The 26,023-nt window shown below is 41.2% G+C and overlaps 1 protein-coding gene across 1 annotated transcript in view; it reads left to right on the forward strand.

The window, feature by feature from the left end:
- LOC122810257 (microfibrillar-associated protein 2-like) overlaps nucleotides 1–26,023 on the forward strand; it is a 1,267,702-nt gene that overhangs the window by 1,105,507 nt on the left and 136,172 nt on the right. The window lies entirely within an intron of this gene.

The following is a 26,023-nucleotide window of genomic DNA, read 5'->3' on the forward strand; positions in this document are numbered from 1 at the left end:
CAATTGTACCGCTGATGAAGGATGACTGCAGAGCCACAATGACCTCCCCTTATCTAGATCTGACAACCTTCATGATTAGGTGGGTATATGGTATGTTTCTGTAAACACTACAGCACATGTTTGTCCAATGCAGGATATCTATCACCTTGTGTCCCCAGGTCTCTCATTACATGTTAACTACATAATGGGTTAACACCTATGTGGTAACTGGTGGGCACTTACTGTATATCCACGGGGGTTGACTATACACTTTTCTGCAATTAGCTTGCTGACATGGCTATGGCACCAGTTGTCTGTTTCTATGTGGCCCTTTTGTGGGATGCTTGTGTCAGCTGGTGGATCATATATGGTGAGCAGTTTGTAGTCCTCTGCAAACATGTTCAGACACAGTCCTTCCATGTTTGCCTGTACCTATGGGACATATATACCAGACGAGGGAGATCCCAGGACCAAGCCTTGTGGGATGCCAGTTATATCTGGTTTGTAGTCTGACATGGCTGCAGCATGTCTGACCATGTCTGTTCCGTCCTTGGTCTGGTTTGCAACCCCTCTACTGACATAGGGGTTTATATTTAAGCTAGTGAGCTTATCTATAATGAACACGTAGGGTATTGTATAGAAGCCTTTGCAAGGTCCAGCTATGCTGTGTGGACCACATTGCCCTCATCAATGACCTTAATTACTGTTTCAATTGAGTCAAACATGTTTAGGGGCAGGATCTGCACTTAAGAAAGCCACACTGGGTAGGGTCCGGTGTCAGTAGGTCCCCAATATCTTTATATCTGTGGTACATGCTGATCCTTTCCATAGCTGTGCAGACCGAGCTTCTCAGGATTCTGGGGTAGTAGTTTTCAGTATCGATTCAGGCAACACCTTTGTTGAGAAGGACCACTGTTGTTGTACACTGCTCTTTGGGTACATATTCTGTGGTAAGGCTGACATTGAGCAGTAGTGTGATTTGGCATTCCATTCATCTTGGAGTCCATGTTGCACTCAGCCCAGGACACCATCTCATACCATTGCTGCTGTGTGTTTTGCTTTGTAGATGCTGGCTGTTACCTCAGCATCTGCAATGTCAGGGGGCCAGCAGTCTGCTGGGATAGATATTCTGCATTCTGGGGGGGTGGGGTTTGCACTGCACCTGTCAGGATGTATATTGGCAATATGTGTGTGTATTTGTGATATTTGTGTGATTCAGAGCATATCTGTGAATTCCCAACATGGTTCCTACCATCAGTTGTGAAAGCCTTGGGATTATCCTTAGTGTCCTGTACAATTTGTATCTTCATAGGCTCATAGGTTCATACTAGGCTATCCACCCTAGGGCATTTGTTAGCCTAGCCAGAGTGTGTGTGGCTTTTGCCACTCCTTGCTATGTGAATATTATGGCCATTTATGATTTGCTTTGCTGTGCCTCTGTCTGGACATGACACAGTGAAGACCCCCAGTGTAACTCTACAATCATCCATCCACTTGGCAAGATTCCTGTTGAAGAGTGTAAGTGAGGGGCTCTGCCTAACATGGAGTGGGATTCTGGTCCAGGGTGTGGGAGCCTCTGGATTATGTATCTGTCCCACCAGCACATCCTATTTCATTATTTGTTGAGGTTGACATCTCTCACTCTCACAGCTCTGATGGCTTTGAGTTTTCTGGGGTGGAGCATGTCCATTACTCCTGTGTTGGGCATGGCCTTCTACAACAGGCATGCAATGCCTCTGTGTAGGCAGTATGTGACTGCATTCAGCTGGGGTGTCTACAGCCAGGCAGCATATGACATATATTTGAGACCCTTTATCCTCTTGATGAGGTACCTTTGAGGTCTTTCTAACTGCTGCAGGTGTCAGGTAAGGTACATCCCATATGAGGCATTGTACTAGATTATGGGTGTGGTAAGAGAATAGTATAGGGGCACAATAACCTCTGTTGACATAGATGTGAATCCTTTCCTGATACGGTGTCAAATGTAGACAGTCTTCCTAGCCACATTGGCAATGTGAGTGTCACATAACAGGTTACTGTCCACTTGTGTCCCTAGGTTCCTGATTACTCCTTCCATACATAATGGTTTACCACCTATGTGGTAATTTGTGGTACCTTGTTTGGTATTTGGTGGGACATTCATACTGTCCAGTGTCTTCAGGACGGCTGGGTGGGGTTCCTGTGTGTGAGAGTGTGGTCTGTAGCATGCTACAGACTGTACAGCAGTCTTGCCTACAGTTAGTTGCACATGGGTGGACTCCAATGCCTTGTGCATTGTCAGTTACCTGGACATATGGGTGTCTGTGCTGAATATGGATACTCACCCTCCTTTTATGTTTTGTTCCAGGTTTTGGGGCCATGACACATGATATGTGGTATAACCTGGTAGTGCTGGTGTGCTGTCAGGAGGCTTGCAGCAGGTTTCTGTCACTGCACAGACATCGATGTTCTCCATACTGGGGATGGCCTTGGGAGCATGCATATTGGGGTTTACACATCTGGCATTGGTCAGCATTACCCTTATGTTTCTTTCCACTTATGTTTTCTAGGGTGGTGGGGTAGTCTTTTCAGCCTTGCCTGCAAAAGGCTCTATGGAGGTGGCAAAGGCCTTATCCAATATCCAGACACCCAGGGGAAACAGGTGCAAGCCATCCCAAGAACAGCTGCATGGCTTGTCAAGCATGACATCCCAAGCAGACAGACATTGGATCCCCTTGGAATGACACCAAAAAGTGTGCCACTTGCTATGACTGATCATTCCATGTTTGTACTGTGGCATTATTCTTGGTAAGGGTAGGATGCTGCAAATGGTCAGTGTCATACCAGCCTGGACTACATAATCAGAGAGCTCATCTATGTCTCTTTTCATGTAGTCTAGGGAGGTACATCTCAGGTCATTCACACCAGCATGGACTATGACTGCATCATATTTCTACTTGCTTTGGAGTGACCTGCATACTTCTGTTATGTGGCGTATTGTGGCAGCCTACAGGCAGCTTACTGTACCCTTTCCCTTGTTCAGTCTGGTGTGCGGGACAGCAGTGTGTCTGACTATGGAGTCACCTATTACAACTGTATCAGGCATGTTGTTTCTCCTTCTGGCCTGTGACTGTTTGGCACACCAGCTTTGTGTACTATGTGTTGCATGTGCTATGTTTGGAGGTTGTTCGATTGGATGTCTACTTTAGAGGCCTCTGTTGGTGTGCTGTGTTTGTAATTTGTGCCTCCGGGAATGTTTTTCTGTGTTTATGTGTTTGGTTTGCAGCTGTGATAGGTCTATGTGGGACTGTGTTTGTGGTGTGTGTGGTTACCTTCTCCTCCTGACTAGTTTAGGGAGTACTGAGTTGAGGGAGCTCAGCCTCCAGTTTGGATAGATGGTTGCATCTCTCACATATATTTGTATTTCCTGGGTGGAGTTGGGGGTTGTCTGTGTACTAGGGGCAGGTGTAACATTGCCTCAGGATTCACAGATTCAACTTGTTGTGGCTGGCCTTAGTGGATTGTATGTGTGGACATATTTTATTGCCATACTACTGATCAGTGATTACTTCATTGTTTATGTTTGCTCTATCATGTAGTAGCTTCCTCATTCTCTTGCATGGTCTGGTTATGGCTGGTGTCCACCATGCCAGATGCCTGTGTGTATGGCATTGTGTCTTGTTTTAATTTAGGATTGCATAATCCAAGCATTCCTGGCAGTGTTCATGGAATGGCTGTATTACAGGTTCTGAGGTGTGGCCCATATTTTGCACCTGCACAGGACCTTTAATGGATTCCACATCAGTTTGGAGGAGTGCAAATATTGCTTTACACATGTTTTCCACTGTGGTTTTCTGGCCAGGGACTGGGGTCTGGATGTGTATATCCAGTGTGATTACTCTATGGTCTGGTTTTACCAGTGAGCAATACACTTCTCATCTTGCCATCCAGTACCCATGTTGCTGATTATCACATCCAGTATGCTTACCCCTCTTGTGGGAGTGGTACGTTGTTCCTGGGCCTTTTGGTTTATGGATTCAATGAACTTTTGTCCTACAGTGTTGGAGCTAGTATAATGCTCCCAGTCTATGTCTGGGTATTTTCAGTCACCTAATATAATGTGGTTTGGAGGACTTGATATATTCATGTATTCCAGCATAGGCCAGGTGCAGTTCCTGGTGTTGGGACAGTAGTCTGTAGCAGGCTATAAACTGGGGGGCAGTTTTAGCCACTGTTACTTGACCATGGCTAGTCCATGCTGCTTCTTGTTGTGGTACCAACATGGAGGTGTGGTTATCCATGACAATTCTTGCTAGTCACCCTCCTTTTGCAGCTTGTTCCATGTTTTGAGGCTGTACAGCACAGTATGAGGTGTAACCTGGTAGTGTTAGGGTGCTGTTGTGAGCCTTGACTAAGTTTTCTGTTACAGCACAGATATCAACATTCTCCATACTGGGTGAGTTTAGACTGCATGCATCGTGCTGTTTCGACTTATCCCTTATCTTATTTTTATCCCTTCTGATACCTATGGAGATAGGTTTGTGTTTTGAGCCTTACCTATTCAGGGCACACCGTGGGTAACAGCAGCCTTTGCCAGTATCCATACGGCCTGCACTGATAGGTGCACGCCAGTCCTAGCAGGTGGAGCATCATGTCATGCTCAGCATGTCATCCCAGACTGGCACACATTGGATCCCCTTTGACTAACTGTGATATTTCAGTCAATTATTGCACTTGATCATCTCATTGTCATATTGTGGCATGATGCTTGGTGAGGGTAGGATGTTAGTCAGGGTCCTCAGGTGTGCATATAGTACATGATGTTACATTACTTAACACATGGCATTCATGCCTCAGGTGGTGCTGCAGGGCTGCCTCTGTCGGATGCGTATATTACACTTCCCTGTACATGTTTGTGAGCAGGTCATGTCATTGTAGGCATCCATGTTATTATTTGAGCGAGTCAGAGGGGGTATCATTCCCAGGGTTCCTACTGAGCCAGTGTATGTGCTATGCGTTGCCTCTTTGCCAAGGCCAGGGCATACTGGGCACGCCTCCTTCTGCCTACTGGGGCAGGCTCAGGTTGTTCCTCCTCCGAGTCACGCTCTGCCTGTGATGGCCTTGGCAATGGTGGGGGGGCTGTTTGGCCCAGCCCTATGCTGGTCCTGCTGCAGCTGTTTTCGCAAGATCATATTATGTAGCATAGCACATACCATGACAATTTGGGTACATGTAGTTGGTGTGTACTGCAAGACTCCACCAGATGTGTCCAGACACCGGAACCGTGACTTGAGCAGCCCAAACACACGCTCTATTACATTACGTGTTTGTGCATGTGCCTCATTATGGCGTTCCTGTTCAGGTGTGTGTGCGTTTCTGATGGGTGTCATCAGCCACGGCTCCAGTGCATAACCTGCATCCCCCACTAGGTGTCCGTGCGGGATGTCCCCATTGGCAAATGTCTGGTACAGCTGCGTCAAATGCCAGATGTGGGAATCATGGTAGCTCCCAGGACAGCCAGCACACACATTCATTATTATGCCCTGGGCATCACACATGACCTGGCAGTTGATGGAGGGGAAGCCCTTGCGATTGATGTAAGCCCTACCCCGCTCACCAGCTGGTGCTTTGATGCGTATGTGCGTGCAGTCTATTGCACCCACTACCTCAGGGTATTCCGCTATTTGCTGGAAGAGATGCATATTGCTGGCCAATACCTCACGGGCATTGGGGAAATATACATGATCACCGACATGTGCTGACATGGCATCCAGGAACTGGTGCAGTATCCTGGAGGCTGATGCCTGTGATATCCCCATCATATCACCAGTTGGTCTCTGGATGGTACCTGTTGCTAGTATTCTTAGGCCAACACATACCTTGGTTTCCACTGGGATGGGTTCCCCTCTGTTGGTTCTGTTTGTGAGGCGGGGCCTCACAGCTCCACTATTTGCTGCAGGAGGTCTCTGTCCACTCTATAGTGCTCTACTATCTCCAGCTCATGTAACCCTTGGTAGGTGACCCTGGGCCTGTACACTCTTCTCCGTCTCCTCACTGTGGGTTGTCTGGCACCATCTGCATTGTCACCACCCTCAGCAAGTCACCTATGTCTCATTATGACAGCTATGGCAGCCCCTAACATTTCTGCTCTGAGTTCAGCTTTTTCAGTTTTCACTTCTAATAACTTACTCCTGTCTTGCAGTGTCTCTTGAGAGAAACATCCTGCACTGCTGTTTGCAGAGTTTTAAGTGCTTGGCTGGGCTACTATTCTGCCTGTGTAATTGCCTGCTTCTAATTGTTTTCACCTGCTAGCTCCAGCAGTATTCCCTGCTAGCTTCCTACTAGATCTGTTGCTTCCTTTTTCCTCTCTGTTTCCTCAGGGAGGAGCCGTGTGCAAACCAGCAGAAACATGCTCACAGTGGCTTACACGCGCGCACACATGCTTATACGGTTCAGAATCTGCTTATTCGGGTTAAAACGCGCGCGGGTCATCTCTAAACACGCTCCCACATGCTCAGTCTGCCTTACACGTGCGCACACTGTCTTACTTCCGCTTCATGGCGCGCACACGTGCACATGCACGTCCAGCAAGAAACTTTGGTGTAGGCAACAGTGTACACCTTCCATTTATTGACTTTCTCATGCTTATCTAGTGGCACACCTCTTTCCATGATATCTGTCTGACATCTGTCATGTAACTCTGACCTCCAATGAACTGCATTTCTTTCTACCATTCCCCCCTGTGATGTCACCTATCTCCTACTCTGATCCTCCCCCTTCTGTAACTCTTACACTACTCAGACTGTGCTCATTTGCTATGTGACAGTGGAATTCAGTATCATAACACTCATTTGCATCAGATTGCCTACTAATGCTTAGTTGCATCTCTTAGACTCAGCTTCCCCCCTTAGCAACCACTACACAGTGGCCATGTTGGTTTTGGTCTGCTGGTCCCTGCATTGACATTCCATGTATTGCATAAAACCCACATTTGTGGATTTAAAACCTTCGTTTTTATGTTTTATACAGCGCAGCCCGTTTAAAAAAATATATATTTTTATTACTTTTGCATCAGGTTACCTTGCCAATGGCCACATATTTGGCCATTGGCATGCTGCCTGACACATATGCACCCTTTATTTGGAGCTGACATGGCTCCATTGCGATTTTTGCAGAAACATACTCAGTTGTCAACTGTGCACATTTCTGCAGCTAAAACGGCTCTTACACAGGCTGTTCTGGGCTTCCTGGATTGCTAATCATCCTCATTTGCATGCTATACGGCTGCAAGTGAGGTGATTAGCTTATCCACGCCCACTCCATGTAAGAGACGTTTTAGCTTGTCTCTTACACTGACATTGGGCTGTTCCTGGATCGCGAAGGCTGCATGGAGTCTTACACTACTCTTAGACTCCGTGCAAGCCTTCGTGAATCCATTGTCTTTGATCTTGCACCTGTTTTTCCCAATTATTTTTGGCTTTTCTCAAATTCTTTAACAAAGAAGTTGAGAACTATGGTTTATACCTCAGAAGATCTTCATATCAACAGAATGGACTTTGATTGACATGGCAAATAATTATAGTCTGTATTAATATGTTTGAAACAATAACTATAACCAGTATATAGCCAGTATCAATGTAGCTGAAGTAAATGTTGCTTATAATCTGTCAGACAGTTATTGGGAACTTAAAACTGACTGAGTGTGCACAATTAAACTTTCTTCATAGGGGCTGGCGGAGTGCATGTTAAAGTAATTTTATAAATGTTTTTGTTGAATTCAAGAATCTTGCACAAATGATACAAGAAGCAACCAGAACTGACAGTATCGTTACTGCTGTCTTATTAGGAGAAATTACATTTATACTATGAGTTTACAAGCTCCTTTGTTGAATAGTGTCACAACCTGTCAGGAGAGAAGTTTAAAAAAAAAACACCAAAGACTCTTTTTAATGTCTGCAAAAATCACATCTTGGAGTATAAAAATATTATAAGGTAAGGAGAACAGATTATTTAAATATGAGCTAAGATCTATAAGAATGGCATTGCATTATTGTTTTTTTTGGAATAAAGACCAGCACAGAGTATGGAATCTTTTAAAGTATAAGCTATCTAGTCTAAGGGGGAAACTTTTATACTAAATGGTTGGTAAACAGGAGTTATTGTACACAGACAGAGTGCAAATAATGGTGGAAAAACCAAAAATGTAATTAATGAGAAGAACATGATCCATAATCAGGAGATACTCAACTTCAGTTTGAAGAAGAAAAGCTTTGTAGATTGTCTAAAAATCATTCAAGACAGAAAAAAAAATAGGAGAAAATATGACATTTATATTTCTGTCTGTTAATAGTAACAAAGGATTAGCCAATCTGTGAAGGAGACAGAGTTCTGAGAATGGTAGCGTTCTCAGGGTGTTGACAATCAGAGCTGCCCTTTACACAGAGATTGTACTCTGGGAAAGAGTTCCTGGAGTTCTGGACTGCAGTGTGTGCAGCCATGAGTGAAGAAATACATAGGGGTGGTATAAATGAGGTTGGATAAGGTGTAACAGAACTGATATATCATTGATGATAAGTTTTAACAACTCTTAATTACTTTAAATAGGAATACATCCACAGTCTTTACATGTAAAAAAGAGTGAAAGAGAAATGTTGCCCATTTTTTTTTTCAAAACAGGTTTATTGTTTTAACATATAAGAGAAATATCATAACAATTTTATACAAGTAATTAAAAATAGGTATTATTATAATATTCAACAAAACAACTAAAGTATTTACAAAGACATCCACTACAATCAGATCAATTAATTAAACTAAAATACCATGCTATTGAAATTAAAATTTTTTTAACAAATTTTGTAAATTATCCCATACAATAAAATAAGATGTTTTTCTATTTGTTCTAGTCCTAATTGTGTTTATTTCCATATGGGACACTATATTCATAACATTTTTAAATTCATTGAACGAAGGAGGTGTATCTGAAATCCAATTTCTAGTTATTATTTTCCTAGCCACTGCTAGAATAGACCATAACAAGGGAAGCTTAACCTTTTTAACACTTTGAAGTACAGGTGTGTTGAATAATATAAGAGATTTAGAAATAATGAAATTATCTGTAAAAAGAGCCTGCAAAAATTCATTAATTGACTTCCAGTATTCTTTCAATTTTATACAGTCATAAAACATATGAGCCCAGTCAGCATTAATTTCTACATTACATCTCTTACATAGATTATCTTTATTATTTATTTTATTCATCATCAAAGGTGTATAAAAGATCTATGTAAAAATTTCCATGTATAAAGTCTCCAGACAATGGAAGACGTAGTTCTATAAGCAGATTCAGATATATATTGTTTATCATGTTGATTTGGTGGGTCCCCATTAATAGAAGTGAAATAATACCAGTATGAAACTACACTGTAAAAGTTTCTCGTCTGATAACTTTATGTATGTATGAAAGTTTACCTTTATCAGAAACTTTATGTTGTAAATTTAATATCAAGTAATCAATCAGTGTTGGAATAGATTCTTTAACAGTTATAGACATTAAATCTATTTTATTAATGAGATGTTGTCTAAAGGTCTGAACCTCTAACCAGCAAGTTTCTCTTAGATCAAATTCTTGTTTTAAGAAATCTAGATTTTTAACTTTATTATCAGATATCAACTGATACCAGTACTTTAGATCATTATCTATAGCTAAATGAGTTCCTTCAGAAGTAGATGACAAAAGCATACCCTGAGTATACATTATAGGAAATACAATAAAATTCCATTCCCTATACTTAGGGTGCATGAATATAAAGTTACGATAACTAATAATAATATTTAATGGGTAACAAACCATATGTTTAGGTGTAATAGGTGAAGTACAAAATTCCTTTAGTAACCATAACATGGAGTATGTTGCCCATTTTTTGAAAACTCTACCTTTCTGTATAGTTTTCATTGAAAGATGAAGTTTGAGGAAATTTTAGTTTGATAGGTTGTCAACAACCCATATATATCTCTAGCTAGCTATCTGTAGCTAACTATCTATATAGATAGATAGCTATATATAAACAGAGATATATATTTCAAATCTGTAAAGGAATGCAAGTTAGTTAAGGAGGGCGGTGGAGGGGATATCTTGCCAATAGACAAGGGTAAAGGTTTCAAGGTTTGTTGAAACTCTTAAAGATTAATAAGTGTATTATTCAAACTACAGAGCAGTTTAACAGACAGTAAACACAAACATAGGTTCATAGGTGAGGTTCATAGTAGGTTACTAGGTTAGTGGCCCTAGAGCCCCTACAACCCTAGCCTTGTAATCCCAAGTATCTCAATTTGTTCTTTTCTTGGGTAGTTCACAAAATGAATTTATGAACTGAGCGGGTCTGTGATCAACACCAGCTACCCATGTCCTTGAGGGACAAGGATGCCACTCCAGGGGTAAATCTGTGTTCTCCAATACAATTATCTAGGTTTCATTTGAATAGGGTCAGTGAGGAACTCTGTTTTACATGAATATGGAGTTTATTCCAGAGAAGAGGCAGTCTCTGAGGAAACATATCTGTTTCTCTAGCATGATCTGTTAATGTCACAAACTAGGCTACAATCTCTAGAGTGAGTGACTCTTGAGCCACTTGACTTGAACATGCACAATATTTCCACTAGGACAAGGTTGGAGATTGCCTATAGGCCAGGCACTAGTCACTTCTCAGCAGCCTATAAGATACAGAGTAAAGTGACAGAGCATTCAGCCTGTCCACGTAGGTCAAGGCTTGGAGTCCCTGTATTTTCTTAGTGATAAACATCTGAGGTCTCTCCAGCTGCTGCAGGTGTCTGGTGAGGTACACGCAGAAGGGTATATTATACTCTATTAGTGGTCTGATGAGAGTAGAGTACAGTGGAGTTATAACATCCCTTGATCTGGATGCTGTGCCCTTGCTTGTGAGGTGCACTACATAGAAGGCTTTCCTTACCACTGTGGAAACTTGAAGGTCAAAGTTCAGATTGCTATCAACCTATGTTTCCAAGTCTCATACCACTGTGTTGGAACTCAAGGGGGGTGCTGTCAATATTGTAATAATAACTATGTCTCTTCTATCTTCCTAGACCTGTCAAAAGCCTTTGACATGGTTTCTCATACTAACCTACTCAATACCCTCACTGACCTTCATTTCTCAAACTCCACACTTGCATGGTTCAAAGATTACCTCACAGGATGGCAACAAGCAGTCTCTTGGCAAAAAACTCTATCACCCCTACTACCAGTAACTCTTGGAGTGCTTCAAGCTTCTATCCTAGGCCCACTTCTCTTCTCTATATTTACTAACAAACTCCATCTAGCAACCACTCATGCATCTCTCATCCAATATGCAGACGACTCCACAGTGAACTGTTCTACACCCTCTCTGTTGGACCTTCAGACTCTAACTCAAAAAGCCTTTCATGAAGTTGAGTACTGGCTTACAAATAATCTTAAACCCCCCAAAAAACAAACTAATGGTCTTCCTCCCTAATAAAGCTGCTCCCCCCCAAAACCTTCTTCATCTCCTCAATTAACAATACCATTATCACCCCATCACCACACACTAAACGTTTAGGAATAGAAATCGACTGCAAACTTAAATTTGATATTCACATTCCCCAGACAGTGAAAAAGGTGCATAAAAAACTAGGTACTCTATACAGGAATAAACACTACTTTACCAAAAATACCAAAATAGCTATTGCCCAAACATACCTAATTTCCACCATATTGTACGTAGTCCCCGTTTTCACTAATCTGAAGAAATCTGAATTACAAAAACTTGAATCCTGCTATAATAAAATTGCAAGATATGCCACAAATTCACCAACAAGATCACACCACTGCCTCGCACTCAAGCAACTCAAATGCTTAGAGCTCCCCCATTTCCTCCACTATACACAATTAACAATGTCCCACAAAATCCGCTCAGATCCAGAAAAAATAACAACCTTACAATCTCTTCTTCAACCCTATGTTACCAATAGACCACTACATTCCACTAACAGAACCAATATGCTCTCCTCCAAAAAAAGGAAACCAATCTGCAGGTCCCCTGCCATTAATAAACTCTACATCAGAAGTAAGAAACTGTTGCAGAAAAAGGTGAAGTCCCAAGACTGGAAAAATTCCCTTTTTAGCCTCAACAAAAAGTTGAGAACCTTCATCAAAACCGCCAAAGCCAGCTATGAAGGCAGAATTGCAGCAGACACTAAAAACAACCACAAAGCCTTCTATAATTATAATAAGAATGTCCACAGCAATTCCCAGATTTGCTCTGAGTTACTGCACAATGGTACCTGCTATACTGAGCCAATAGATATTGCCAACATACTGGCCAACAGGTTCAGTGCCAACTTTACCCCTCTCTCCCTCCCTAAAGGACCAATCGACAAATCTCAATACCGGAAGAAAGCCAGGCATCCAACATTACTGCAGCACAGGTTAAAGCTGCATTGTCCAAGCCCAAAAATATAGCTTCCATGGGACCCGACAATATCCCTGGCTGTGTTCTACATGAATTATAAAGTGAACTGGCACCACATCTGTGTGCCCTGTTCACTCATAGCCTCACCTCAGGCTCTGTCCCTATTGGATGGTGCACTGCTACAGTCATCCCTAATGGAGTGATTACAGACCCTGGAAATTACCGCCCCATAAGCCTGATGAGTCTGATATATAAGGCTACGAAGCGCATCACCATGGAACTAATTAACAAGGATATAGGGAATCTCCAAACTCTAATTCCCACGCAATTTGGTTTTGTGATAGGTAGATCATGCTTGCTCAACGTGGTTGACTTCTTTGAGTCAGTCCCCAGAGCTGTGGATGAAGGTAAGGCAGTTCATACAGCCTACTTCAATCTGGCCAAGTCCTTTGATACCATTCCTCACTCAGGAATTACTGATAAACTCATCAAACTAGGCATCAACCCCTATATTGTTAGGTGGGTTGCAAATTGGCTCACAGATAGAACCCACAGTGTGAAAGTAGCGGACTCCAAGTCAAACTGCCGACCAGTCATGAGTGGAGTCCCACAGGGATCAGTCCTGGGTCCGCTCCTGTTTAGCATCTACTTTCCAGAAGTCCAGGCCAACATGGAGGGACTCTGGCTGACCAAGTTCACAGGTGACTGCAAGCTAGGAGCCATTATTAACTCCCCAAGTGATGCAGACATCCAACAGAAAGGTCTCGCTGAGACCAATGACTGGTGTTGAAGCCATGGCCTTAAGCTTAATGTTAAAAAATGTATCAGCATCCCCTTTGGGAAAAACTCAGTTCCCACTACATACCACATTGATGGGAGCCCAGTGAACACTGAAGGCATTATAAGATATATGAGAACACAGGCTGACAGCAACCTCTCCTATGACCACCACATTGCCACTGTGGTCAGAAAGTTCTATGTGGCACATCTGATTACCAAAGGTTTTGCATCCAGGAAGAAAGAAGTCATCATTTCTCTCTACTCTTCCCTAATTAGACCAATCATAGAGGATAATGACCCATTTGGCATGTACCTCACTAGACACCCGCAACAGCTGGAGAGGCCACAAAAGTACCTCATGAAGAGGATTCTAGGCCTTAAACACATGTCCTACATGGATAGACTAAAAAAACTCCAGCTATTCTCTGTCTCATATCGTCTACTATGAGGCAATCTCTGCTTGACTTACAAAGCCATGTCTGACCCACCTCTGTTAGAGATGCTACATCTAAAGAAATCCCAATCCCTCTGCACCACATGCTCCAGAGACCTCATCCTCATTACCACAATCAACAGAACATGCTGGAGGGACAGGTTCATAACCCGGAGACTGCCCATGCTCTGGAATAGACTTCCCATGCATGTCAAGCAGAGCACCTCAGTGGCCCTCTTCAAAAGAAATCTTGATGAGTGGATGGGAAATAGAAAGTTCACCCCAGGGATCACTCCAGTGGATCTACTTGATAGAGGCACTGGGAACTAACATCGGACGTCAGAATGCCAGGGCACTTCTATTGACTAGGCTTGTAAAGGCTCCAGGGCCATTAGCCTAGTACACACCTATGAACAAACAACAAATAAAAACCTACTGATTCAGAAACCAAACAGGTGATTCCCTATTTGTTAACTACATAGGTAAAATCTGGAATGAACTGCCACTAAACATTCCATCCATAACATCCTTACCTCTATTCAAAACTAGACTAAAAAAACACTTCCTTAGCAAGTCACACTGCCCCTGCTTTGCCCCCGGCTGACTGATTGCAGCTCTCTCTCAACTGTCTCCTCTACAAATTTTCCTGACTAACTAACTATGATTTTTTTATACCATCATAATGTAACCTAGCGTCTAACTGAAATACACTATGGGATCTTACTTATACTACAATCATATTTTCTATCTGACTATATTTCTCATGCCTGCATAAAATTTCTCTAATATACTATTGGATTGTATAATACTCTTATTGAGCTTAGCACACTGTACACCAATGCATTGTATAATACTCTTACTGAGCATAGCACACTGTACACCAGTGCATTGTATAATACTCTTACTGAGGATAGCACACTGTATACCAATGCATTGTAAGATACTCTTACTGAGCATAGCAAACTGTATACCAGTGCACTGTATAATACTCTTGCTGAGCATAGCACACTGTACACCACTGTATTGTATAATACTCTTACTGAGCATAGCACACTGTACACCAGTGCATTGTATAATACTCTTACTGAGCATAGCACACTGTACACCAGTGCATTGTATAATACTCTTACTGAGCATAGCACACTGTACACCAGTGCATTGTATAAAACTCTTACTGAGCATAGCACACTGTACACCAGTGCATTGTATAAAACTCTTACTGAGCATAGCACACTGTACACCAGTGCACTGTATAAAACTCTTACTGAGCATAGCACACTGTACACCAGTGCACTGTATAATACTCTTACTGAGCATAACACAACACTGTACACCAGTGCACTGTATAATACTCTTACTGAGCATAGCACACTGTACACCAGTGCACTGTATAATACTCTTACTGAGCATAGCACACTGTACACCAGTGTACTGTATAATACTCTTACTGAGCATAGCACACTGTACACCAGTGCACTGTATAATACTCTTACTGAGCATAGCACACTGTACACCAGTGCACTGTATAATACTCTCACTGAGCATTAGCACACTGTACACCAGTGCACTGTATAATACTCTCACTGAGCATTAGCACACTGTACACCAGTGCACTGTATAATACTCTCACTGAGCATAGCTCACTGTACAGCAGTGTGTTGTATAATACTCTTACTGAGCATAGCACACTGTAAAGCAGTGCATTGTATAATACTCTTACTTGTTCTTTTACCAATGTACAGAACTCACATTTAACTTATTTAGTGCAACTACTGCCAATTAGAGTTTGATGTATTGTCGTACTTCCATTTATTAATGTTATTCATATTTGATATGTCTATGTACTAACTGGAGCTTTTCATGTCTACTTTATAACAGCGAATGATCAAAAGATCGAACGCTATTATAATGACCCCTTAAAGTCGAGAACTAAAAAGACCGAACAACCAGAATAGTGATTTCTTTCCCAGGGAAAGAAGTCGCTGGGCCGGCTGTCCGGGTTGTGCCATTTACTCCACTGTAGTGCGATCTCGGAGTTGGTATATTTAAGTAGGGTGATGTGGGGCGCACAGTCCCCCACATGGGGGGGTGTGGGGGGCAAAGCCCCCCACTTAAAATAGTGTTTAATGTGTTTTATTTTTTTTTTTTTGAAAACAGCAATTTCTTTCCCTGAGAAAGAAATTGCTGTTCTGGTTGTTCGCTCATTTTAGTTTTCGACTTTAAGAGGTCTATATAACAGCATTCAATCTTTTGATCATTCGCTGTTATAATATAGACCCGAGCTTTTCTCCCCGGGCCTTTGCTGAAAAAGGACATGTGTCCAGTCAGACTTTCCCAGTAAACAAATGTAAAATAAAATAAAATAATAAATAATAATTGTAATTTGTAGGGAATTCTGTTTTGCCAAAGAGAGTAATAATGCATTTTTTTGCATTGAGTTTTAGACCATGGCATTGGCACCAGCCATTTGTTTGTGTTAGCCCTTCTAGTAATATGTTGACATCATTGGGGGACTCAATGATTGCTACCAGTTTGCAACCATCAGAGAACTTGGTGAGCCAAAGGCCATCGACTTTGGCCTAGATTTCTGAGAAATAGATGCTAAACAGTAAGGGGTCCAGCACAGACCCCTGTGGTACTACACTGGTGATGGGTCTACTGGTGGGGATGGAGTCACACATTTTGACAGAGTGTGTTCTGTTGGTGAGCCAGTTGGTTACTAATCTAGTAATGTATTCATTCATGGCTTTAGTGATATTCTTAAAGAAGTCTACCAGATTTAATAAGCATGATCTACCCCTAACAAAGCCAAACTGGGTTGGGTCCAGTGTTTGGAGATCGCCTATGTCCTTGTTGATAAGGTCCATGATAATTCTTTCCATGGCCTTGCAGATGAGGCTGGTTAGACTTATGGGTCTGTAATTCCTGGGGTAAATTGATGGCCCCCTTTGTGCAGGTGATTACTGTTGCTGTTCTCCATTCTGCAGGCACAAAGCCAGTTATCAAGCTATGATTAAAGATAATGCCAAGATGGTCCACTAGTTCTTGTTTTAGATTGTTTAGTAAACAACCTGGGATATTATCTGGTCCCAGTGAGGCCATATTTTTCGTCTTGGCAAGCACAGAGGTGACCTGTTCTCCAGAGATACTAGGCAGAGGGCTACTGTCGGGTATGCATTGGGATGTAGTAGGTGGCACTAGGGGGTGTGAAGTTTGTGCTGAATCTGTCAGCTAGCAGGGTGGCGATATCTTCCAGTGTAGTATGAGTGATCCCATCTACAACCATTTCAGCACATAGTTGGGCATTCCCTTTTAGGCTTTGGACGTAGTTAAAGAATGCCTTATCATTATCCTTGGGTAGGAATGTGATTTTAGTTTTGTAATTTCCTTTAGAAGACTTTACAAGATTTCTGATTTTTTCTGTTTAGGCTTAGGAGGGAACTCTTCTTCTGCAGAGTGATATCCCTCTTGCTTTTGGACAACAGTTTTTTCTTCTTGTTATATAATCTGTTTATACTGAAGTTCACCACGGTGGCTTGTTTCTACGGGAAGATGTGGTTTTGATCTAGTCCGGTACAGAAGAGTTTCTCCAGTTGCTTAAGTGTTTGCACAGGACATTTGTGTACACTTCTGCAGAGTTATCATTGATGTCTGTGACTGCGGGTGGTATGAATCTTTTTATACCATCGCTTAGTACACTGTAGTTAGCTTTGATGAATTTCTTTATAATTTTTGTTCCTGTGAGGGTGTGCAGTCCAGTAGTTACTTCAAACATGATGGACTGTGGTCTGACCTAACTAAGGAGGGCATCATGCTTGGGGAAGTACAGCGACACCCCATGTTGGTAAGTACTATGTCCAGAACATTAGAACCCCTTGTGGAGGTGCAGACTATATCTTCCAGAGCATTTGTATTAACAAAGCCCAGGAACGTCTAGGTAAGCATGTTTCTGCTCATGTACATCCTCCAGGCTATAGAAGGATAGTTGAAATCTCCCATGACTAAGGTGTTGGGCTCAATGGCGAGGGATTCCAGTATATCGAGGCAGGCTGTGTGCTTATCCTACTTCATGGTGGGGATCAATAGCTGGCAATGATGTGGTATGGAACTTTCCCAGTTGCGAATTGGACATGTAGTAGTTCGAGACAGTCATGCTGTTTGACCAGTCTTGAAGTGAATTTGTTTTAATGAAGATGGATACACCTCCACCATTGGTTCCCTCACACTTCATTTTGAGGTCTGAACGTGTGGAAGGCATTTTAGCCTTGCATGACCATGTGCCATCAGCAGCCTTGAACCATGTCATGGTAACCGCACAAATGTCAGCATCCTTCAAGGTGAAGAGTGCTTCCAGTAAATGCAGTTTCATGTTTAAACTCCTAGCATTAAGCAGCACGACCCTGAGTATGTCTTGATTAGATTTTTTACATTGGAAAATGTGTTGTTTTGACAGTGGCTAAAAAAGTCACTATGAGGGAGTGCACTCATGCATCAACATGCTGCTATGAGCTTAGATGAGAGCTCCAATAATGGCTACACAGCAAAGTACCTACTAATATATTGCTATAAATTGTAAAGAAATGGTTGTATAGGGCAGTCAAATAGGCTGAAGAGCAAGCAGAAAAACACAGAGAATAATGAGTGGAAGACAGGGATGGGGTGGGAAAACAAAGACATATGTATATATAATCAATATATATATATATATATATATATATATATATATATATATATATATATATATATATATATATATATATATGGGTCTAATTGATATGATCGACATTTCACAATCTTAAAATCCATATGGCCGAGATCATATGATCGACATTTGAAATGTTGAACATAGAAGCAGACAAAAAAAAAAAAAAGAAAAACTAACTTTAACGATGCTAGCTGCACCCCCCCCCCCCATAACTTTAATATACCAGCTCCGAGATTGCACTACAGTGCAGAAATGGAAATCTTTCCATTTCGCACTGTACGGAGATGCCGCTTCCCCATGGTCGACATTTCAAATGTTGATCATATGGTCTCGGCCATATGAATGTCAACATTGTGAGATGCTGACCATGTAAAAGGGACCCATATACACACATATATATATATATATATATATATATATATAGAGAGAGAGAGAGAGAGAGAGCGAGAGAGAGATTTTATATTTATTTTATTTTACATTTGATGACTGGGAAAGTCCGACTGGACACAGGTCCATTTTCAGTGGAGGTCCGGAGAGATAAGCTCCACATAAAAAACAAATACACAAAAATGACAATGCATTTACATGCTATTATACATAAAGGTACATATTTAACATTTTACATAGGTGAGTAGAACAAATGTCTTCAGAATAATCATTGTATGGAAGAATAAGTAATTTAAAAAACCTTGTTTGGTAAGGAATAAGTAGTTAATGGATAAGAGGTGAAAGTTCTGCAAAAATGATTATAGTACTGGAAGGAAAGTGAATTAATCGGGGGGGGGGGTCACATGGGAACAGCCAATTGTTAGAGTAGTAGATGTTGAATAGCTTCTTGAATAATAAAACAGAGCTGGTATAAGTTATGTGTTTTGGGAGTGAGTTCCAGATTTTAGCTATTGTACAGCCAAAGAGAGCTTTGTCTGCTTCATTCTTATGTTTAATGATAGTTATGAGATTTTGTTCAGTAGACATTAAGGGACGGGTAGTAGTATAGGGCTGTATTAGATTTAGTAAAGCTGGAGTTTTGTCAGGGTGGTAGTACAGTTTGTGGGCTGTGAAGAGTTGTGTAGTAAGTAGTTGTTGGGGCAACTCAAGCCAGTTGAGCAGTTTGAGGGAGAGACAGTGATGGGATCTATTTGAGGTGCCAGTGGCAAATTTAGCAATCTTGTTATAGCAAGATACCATTTTGTTTTGATCACTCTGGTGAAGATTAGTCAGGACTGGGAGGCGTACAGTAGGGTGAATAACAGGTGAGTTCTTCCGACAGCGGCTTTGGTATAGTTGGTCATGAATTGCCTGTTCCTATACAGGAGACCCAGTTTTTTGTTTACTTTTTTGATTGTTTGAGCTATATGTATGTCAAATTTGAGATTGTTGTCAATTACTACTCCTAGGAGTTTAGTGTGTATTGCTGGGGTGATAGTGGTGTTATCTCTGGAATTAATGGTGAAGTCAGTATTTGGTGCAGAGGATCTACCAGGACTGAAGAGAATAAGTTTTGTTTTTTTTAGGGTTGAGTAGAAGTTTAATGCTGGAAAACCATGCTTCAGCCAGAGTAAAGTTATTCTGTGTTATTGTTTCAAGTTTGCTTAGGGTTAGGGTGGCACATATGATGATAGTGTCGTCTGCATATTGCACTATAGAGGTGGAGGAAGAGGAAGTTGCAATCTGATTTGTATATATTGAGAATAGTAGAGGCCCAAGTATTGATCCTTGTGGAACTCCTAACGTTACAGGCAGAAGGGGGGATAGTTGGTCCTGCCAAAGCACTGCTTGTTGACGGTCAGATAGATAGTTCTTATATGATGATATGGTGACGGGTTTATGTTAAGGGTAGATAGAGTGCTAAGTAGTATGCTGTGGTTGACCATATCAAAGGCTTTAGATAAGTCTAAGAATGCAGAAGATACAAAATGACCGTTGTTTCTGTAGGAGTTAACTATATTGGTGTAAGAGAGTAGGGCTGTTGTGGTGCTATAGGAAGACCGAAAACCGTGTTGGGATGTTGTTATAAGGCTATTATTTAGGATGTATTGCATTAGCTGGGAATGTACTACTCTTTCTAAAATTTTTGATAAAGGTGATAAAATTGCAATTGGTCGGTAGTTGGTCAGTTGGTAGTTGGTCAGTTCAAGGGAGTTGCCACCTTTGTGAAATGGAATAATATGAGATATTTTCCACAGGTTATGTATTTTGCATTCAGATATGGATCTGTTTATGAGGATAGACACAGGGTAGGATATGGATTCAGCTGATAGCTGAAGTAAGTCAGATGGAAGTTTGTCAGCAGATAGCATGGTAGGTTTTAATTTTTTGAGGTGTTTATTAATAAGTTGAGTGGGTGCTGGAAATAAGGAGAAGCTACAGGGAGACTGTTTTCTATATAGGGGTAGTTGGGGGTTGGAGAAAGGATGGTGCTGGTGGTGCTATTTAGGGTGTTAGAAAGGGCTTTTACTGTTTCAGTAAAGAATTTGTTGAATTGTGTGGGGGTGTTCTCATTGTTGGTTGGTAATATAGTGTGGGAGTGCCGGTTTTACCTGGGTGCAGTAGTCTATTTATTGAGGCTGAACGGAGTGGGAAGAACCGGGCCGAGGAGATAGAGGGCAAGGTAAGGAAAAAAATAATCAGTCAATGTGAAGAAAGTGAGACAGTGATAGGTATAAGATGGGTGTAAAAATAAGTAAATTTGGTTAGAGAAAAATGTAGAAAAAAGTTCTGAAAATGACGTTAGAGTGAGGTATGTTGTGAGCCACTGAAGGGTTGACTCTGGGACACTTATGTGATGGATAACAACCAAATAGAATTTTAACTTTGTAATTGTAGCAAAAACCGGGTTGAGCAAAGATTTCAGAGAGGGATATATCTTTTGTAATGTATCTAGCCTAGTAGGGCTAAGTGAGGAATACACGGGAGATAGGGTAGTTAGGTGGGTTTGATAGCTGAAATGTGAAAAGAGGGATAGCACTGCCACCTAGTGGCCAAATCTTATGGCACTGTGGTGTACCCGGAGAGTAGCATAAAAAAGGAAAGAATAGAAATGGGTGGTAATGGGGAGAAGGGGGGTCTAGTTGGAACAGGCTGCTAGAGAACACGTGGCTGAGCTCTGTACTGGGGCAGTACTGCTAAAAACAATTATAGTTCAGATACATACACTCAACAATTCTGAAGGGAGGTTGAGGAGTTTAAGGTTAGATTGCTCTCTTTGGTGATCTTTTCTTAAAAAGTGGATGTAGCAGGGATCCTTGTAGCTATATCCAGGGCAAGGTATTCAACACAGTGGTGGGAGGCTCCAGTAGCAGGGATCACAGCAATATTTGGCTGAAAAGAAGAGTATGATAAAGAAAATGGTTACTGTTTAGTTAGAGGTTTAGAGGGAGACAAGAATACACTGCAGGTAGGTTAGCTATTTAAATGTGTTGCAGTTCCCTTGAATTGCAGGTGCGTAGGTGGTGCATGGGTTAGGAGGGAGGTGATTGAATGAGGAAGATACTGGAGGTGAAACAATACAATGCAGCACTTAAAATATTACAGAGGAAAAAAACATTCAAATGTGATTAGCAGTCAAAATAAAACATGCATTGCAGTTGTAATGCCACGTCTGGTACCACACTTACAAGTCCAGAGTGGTAAATAGTAGAAAGCTATTTGAATTACATTAGTGCACGGAGTAAATACAGGAAAATATTGCTAAGAACACTCTATAACCACAAGGATATTTAGAATCTAGCCCAACTAAACGGAAGCTGCAAGTGCAAGCTTCCCATTTCCACTACAGAGGAATTTAATACAAAGAATAAGTAATGGCACTAAAGCGTTGGGACTTGTTGGCAATCAGAAACTGCCCAAGAAAAACAAAAAAAAAAAATGGAAGCTGTGACTGCCACAAGTTTCTACAATTCCACTAGACTAGGGATATATTCCAAATCTTATAGCAGTGTTCTAGCGTTTAGCTGTATTGGCAAACTCAAAACCACATTGACAAATGGAAGCTATGCCAATAAGCTTTCAAACACTACTTAAGAGAGATATAGTACAGTGAAGCAGATAGTGGTATCCAGTAATGCTATGTGTTAATGTACAATGCAATAATTAACAAATACTGCAGCCCTGAAGTTAAAAACGCTATAACTAGCTTAATTCTAGCCAACAAATAGGAGCTGCAATAGCTTTATTTCAGACGCTAGTAAAGAGGGGTATACTTTAAGAAAAACAATAGTGTTGCAACAGTTAATCAGATAGTGGTACCCAATAATGCTGGAAGGTAATGTACAAAGCAATGAGTAACAAATACTGCAGCCCTGAAGTTAAAAACACTATAACTAGCTTAATTCTGGCCAAACAAACAGGAGCTGCGACTGCTTTATCGCAGATGCTAGTAAAGAGAGGTAAAGCCCATTCACTGGATGCACAGGCATTACTCTGGTTTAAATCTTATTTAGACAACCAACAGCAAGCAGTCCTTTGGGACAATAGGCTTTCAACTCCCCTCCCTGTAAACACTGGAGGACCTCAAATCTCAATCCTAGGCCCTCTTCTCTTTTCAATGTTTATTAATGACCTAAATACTAAAATTCCTCAAGCCACCTGCATACAATATGCTGATGATTCAACCTTAATCTGCTCAGCTAGGTCCTCAACTTCACTCCAGACCCTCACCCAAACTGTATTTCATACTGTGGCAAATTGGTTCATGCAACACTGCCTCCTCCTGAACCCCAAAAAAACAAAATTATTAATCTTTGCTCCTACTCAAAAATCACCACAAATTCACTTCACAATAACCTCTAGCAATGGAACCACCATATCCCCTGATACTACAACCCGTCTCCTGGGCATAACCATAGACAACCTTAGCTATGACGATCATATCAACACTACCATAAAGTCTGTCAACAAAAAAACTAGGTTCCCTGTATAGAATCAAACCCTTCCTTACACCAACAGCCAGAACCACTATTGCCCAGACCCACCTGATCTCTACCCTGTTCTATGCTTCTGCCATTTATACCAATCTTTCTAAAAACAACTTTAACAAACTTGTCACTAGCTATAATAACATAGCCAGATTCACCACTGGCAACCCTTTCAGAACCCATCACTGTCTCAACCTCAAACAATTGGGATGGTTAGAACTGCAGCACCAACTACTCTGTCATCAACTTACTATAACCCAAAAGATACTTTACCACCCTAATAATACCCCAATCCTTACTAATCTGACTACCCCTTACAAAAACCTTACAACTCTTCGCTCAGCAAATAAGATTCTAGTTTCCACTATTAAATCTAACAAAGCTGGGGACTCACTATTCACTAACACAGTGGGAAAAGCCTGGAACCAGCTTCCAAGTAAACTTTCTACTCTCTCTTCCACACATCTTTTTAAAAAACATCTCAAAGAACATCTTAAAACTTACTGCCATTGTCCCTGCACAAACCCTGACTGATTTTTCACTTTACCCATTCCTGCTCTCCCCTTTACTTCACTTCTCTATTGTACTATATTGCTCAAACCATTCTCTGTCCTTCTCTACTGTACTGTGTTTCCTACCTGTACTAACAATTAAGCTAACCTCAAGCCACCCTCTGTCCTAAAAAAAAAACATTTTTATAAATTTTTAAAATGTATTACTCTTTGTGTTGTTTTTCCCTCTCAAATATTGTTTATTTTTCTGTATTTGATCTTAGTTCATTCCCCACTAAATAACTCAGTACACATTATTTTTTCTCTCATATATTGTTATTATCTGTATCTGATCACAGCTAAATATTTTATATTAATATTGTATAATAAGTTTCTGTCTATGCTTGGAGCTATTATCCCCGGGCCTCTACTGAAAATGGACATGTATCCAGTTAGACTAGCCCGGTCAACAAATGTAAATAAATAAATACTTTAAGAAAAACAATAGCGTTGTGATCTTTTGGCAATTACCAAGCCTTTTTCAAACACACAAATGGAAGCTGTGACTGCAAACTTCCTTACGGCAATACAGTGCGATAGTGTAAGCTTCCCTTTCACAAAACGTACATACACAGCCACGAAGTGGATAATATGCAATACTGCCTTGGAAATGATGAATATTAAACATTCAGTACATAAATACACAACCACGAAGTGGATAATATGTAATTGTGTCTTAGAAATTATGTATGTTAAGCTTACTCAGGTCATATAATATACATTTCTGATTTAATGACTAAATAAACACTTACTCAGCTCGTTTAACACAGCACTGGACCAGTACGGGTGTTCTCCAACGTTCAGGGCCAGCAGCCTACGGGAGGGCAGCTCAGGAGAGCTTGAGGAGGATTTTAAAAATGGCACTGCAGAAGCCAGCGTCACTATATGGATTAAGGAGCGGGAAATAGGTTAGAAGTAGGGGTGGAGGGAGAAACAGGTAGGAAAGTGGGTGGAAAGGTTGTGTGTGTGAGAGAGAGGGGGAGGGGTCAGAAAGGAGAGGGAGTTGGAAGAATTATCGGGCCGAGGAGATAAAGACAAAAACAATCAGTCAATGTGAAGAAAGTGAGACAGTGATAGGCATAAGATGAGCGTAACAATAAGCAAATTTGGTTTGAGAAAAATGTAGAAAAAAGTTCTGAAAATGACGGAGAGTAAGGTATGTTGTGTGCCACTGAAGGGTTGACTCTGGGACACTTACGTGATGGATAACAACCAAATAGAATTTTAACTTTGTAACTGTAACAAAAACTGGGTTGAGCAAGGTTGAGCAAAGAAGATTTCAGAGAGGGATATATCTTTTGTAATGTATCTAGTCTAGTAGGGCTAAGTGAGGAATACATGGGAGACAGGGTAGTTAGGTGGGTTTGGTAGCTGAAATGTGAAAAGAGGGATAGCACTGCCACCTAGTGGCCAAATCTTACAATGGCACTGTGGTGTACCCAGAGAGTAGCATAAAAAAGGAAAGAACAGAAATGGGGAGCAATGGGGAGAAGGGGAGTCTAGTTGGAAAGGCTGCTAGAGAACACGTGGCTGAGGTCTGTACTGGGGCAGTACTGCTAAAAACAGTTATAGTTCAGATACATACAATCAACAGTCTGAAGGGAGGTTGAGGAGTTTAAGGTTAGATTGCTCTCTTTGGTGATCTTTTCTTAAAAAGTGGATGTAGCAGGGATCCTTGTAGCTATATCCAGGGCAAGGTATTCAACACAGTGGTGGGAGGCCCTAGTAGCAGGGATCACAGCAATATTTGGTTATAGGCTTTCTGTATCAAGATATCTATAAGACTTCTGCCTTAGCTAGGCCCAGTCACTGATAGCCCATTGGTCAAGACCAATAGCAATATATATACATATATATATATATATATATATATATATATATATATATATATATATATATATATATATATATATATATATATATATATATATATATATATATATATATATATGGATCTACATCTACTTACCAAAATCCCACTTCATCGAAATTCATAGTGGCGAGACGAAGTTGCCAAAGATGTAGTTTTACGAACACCTGGATCACTGTAAAATAACTCCAGGAAATGAATCACTTGTCAAGCAACACTTCAAAACAAACCGAGGCAAATCAAACCCACCCAAGTGGGGGGCTTCACCCTCCCTCACCCCCCCCCAAGTACATATACCAACTTAGAGATTGCACTATAGTGGAGAAAAGGGCAAAGTTCACCATGGTGGCCAAGTAGTTCATTT

Source organism: Protopterus annectens, chromosome 1.part1 (genome assembly GCF_019279795.1).
Source record: "Protopterus annectens isolate FY-2018-M chromosome 1.part1, PAN1.0, whole genome shotgun sequence".
Classification (NCBI taxonomy): Eukaryota; Metazoa; Chordata; order Ceratodontiformes; family Protopteridae; genus Protopterus; species Protopterus annectens.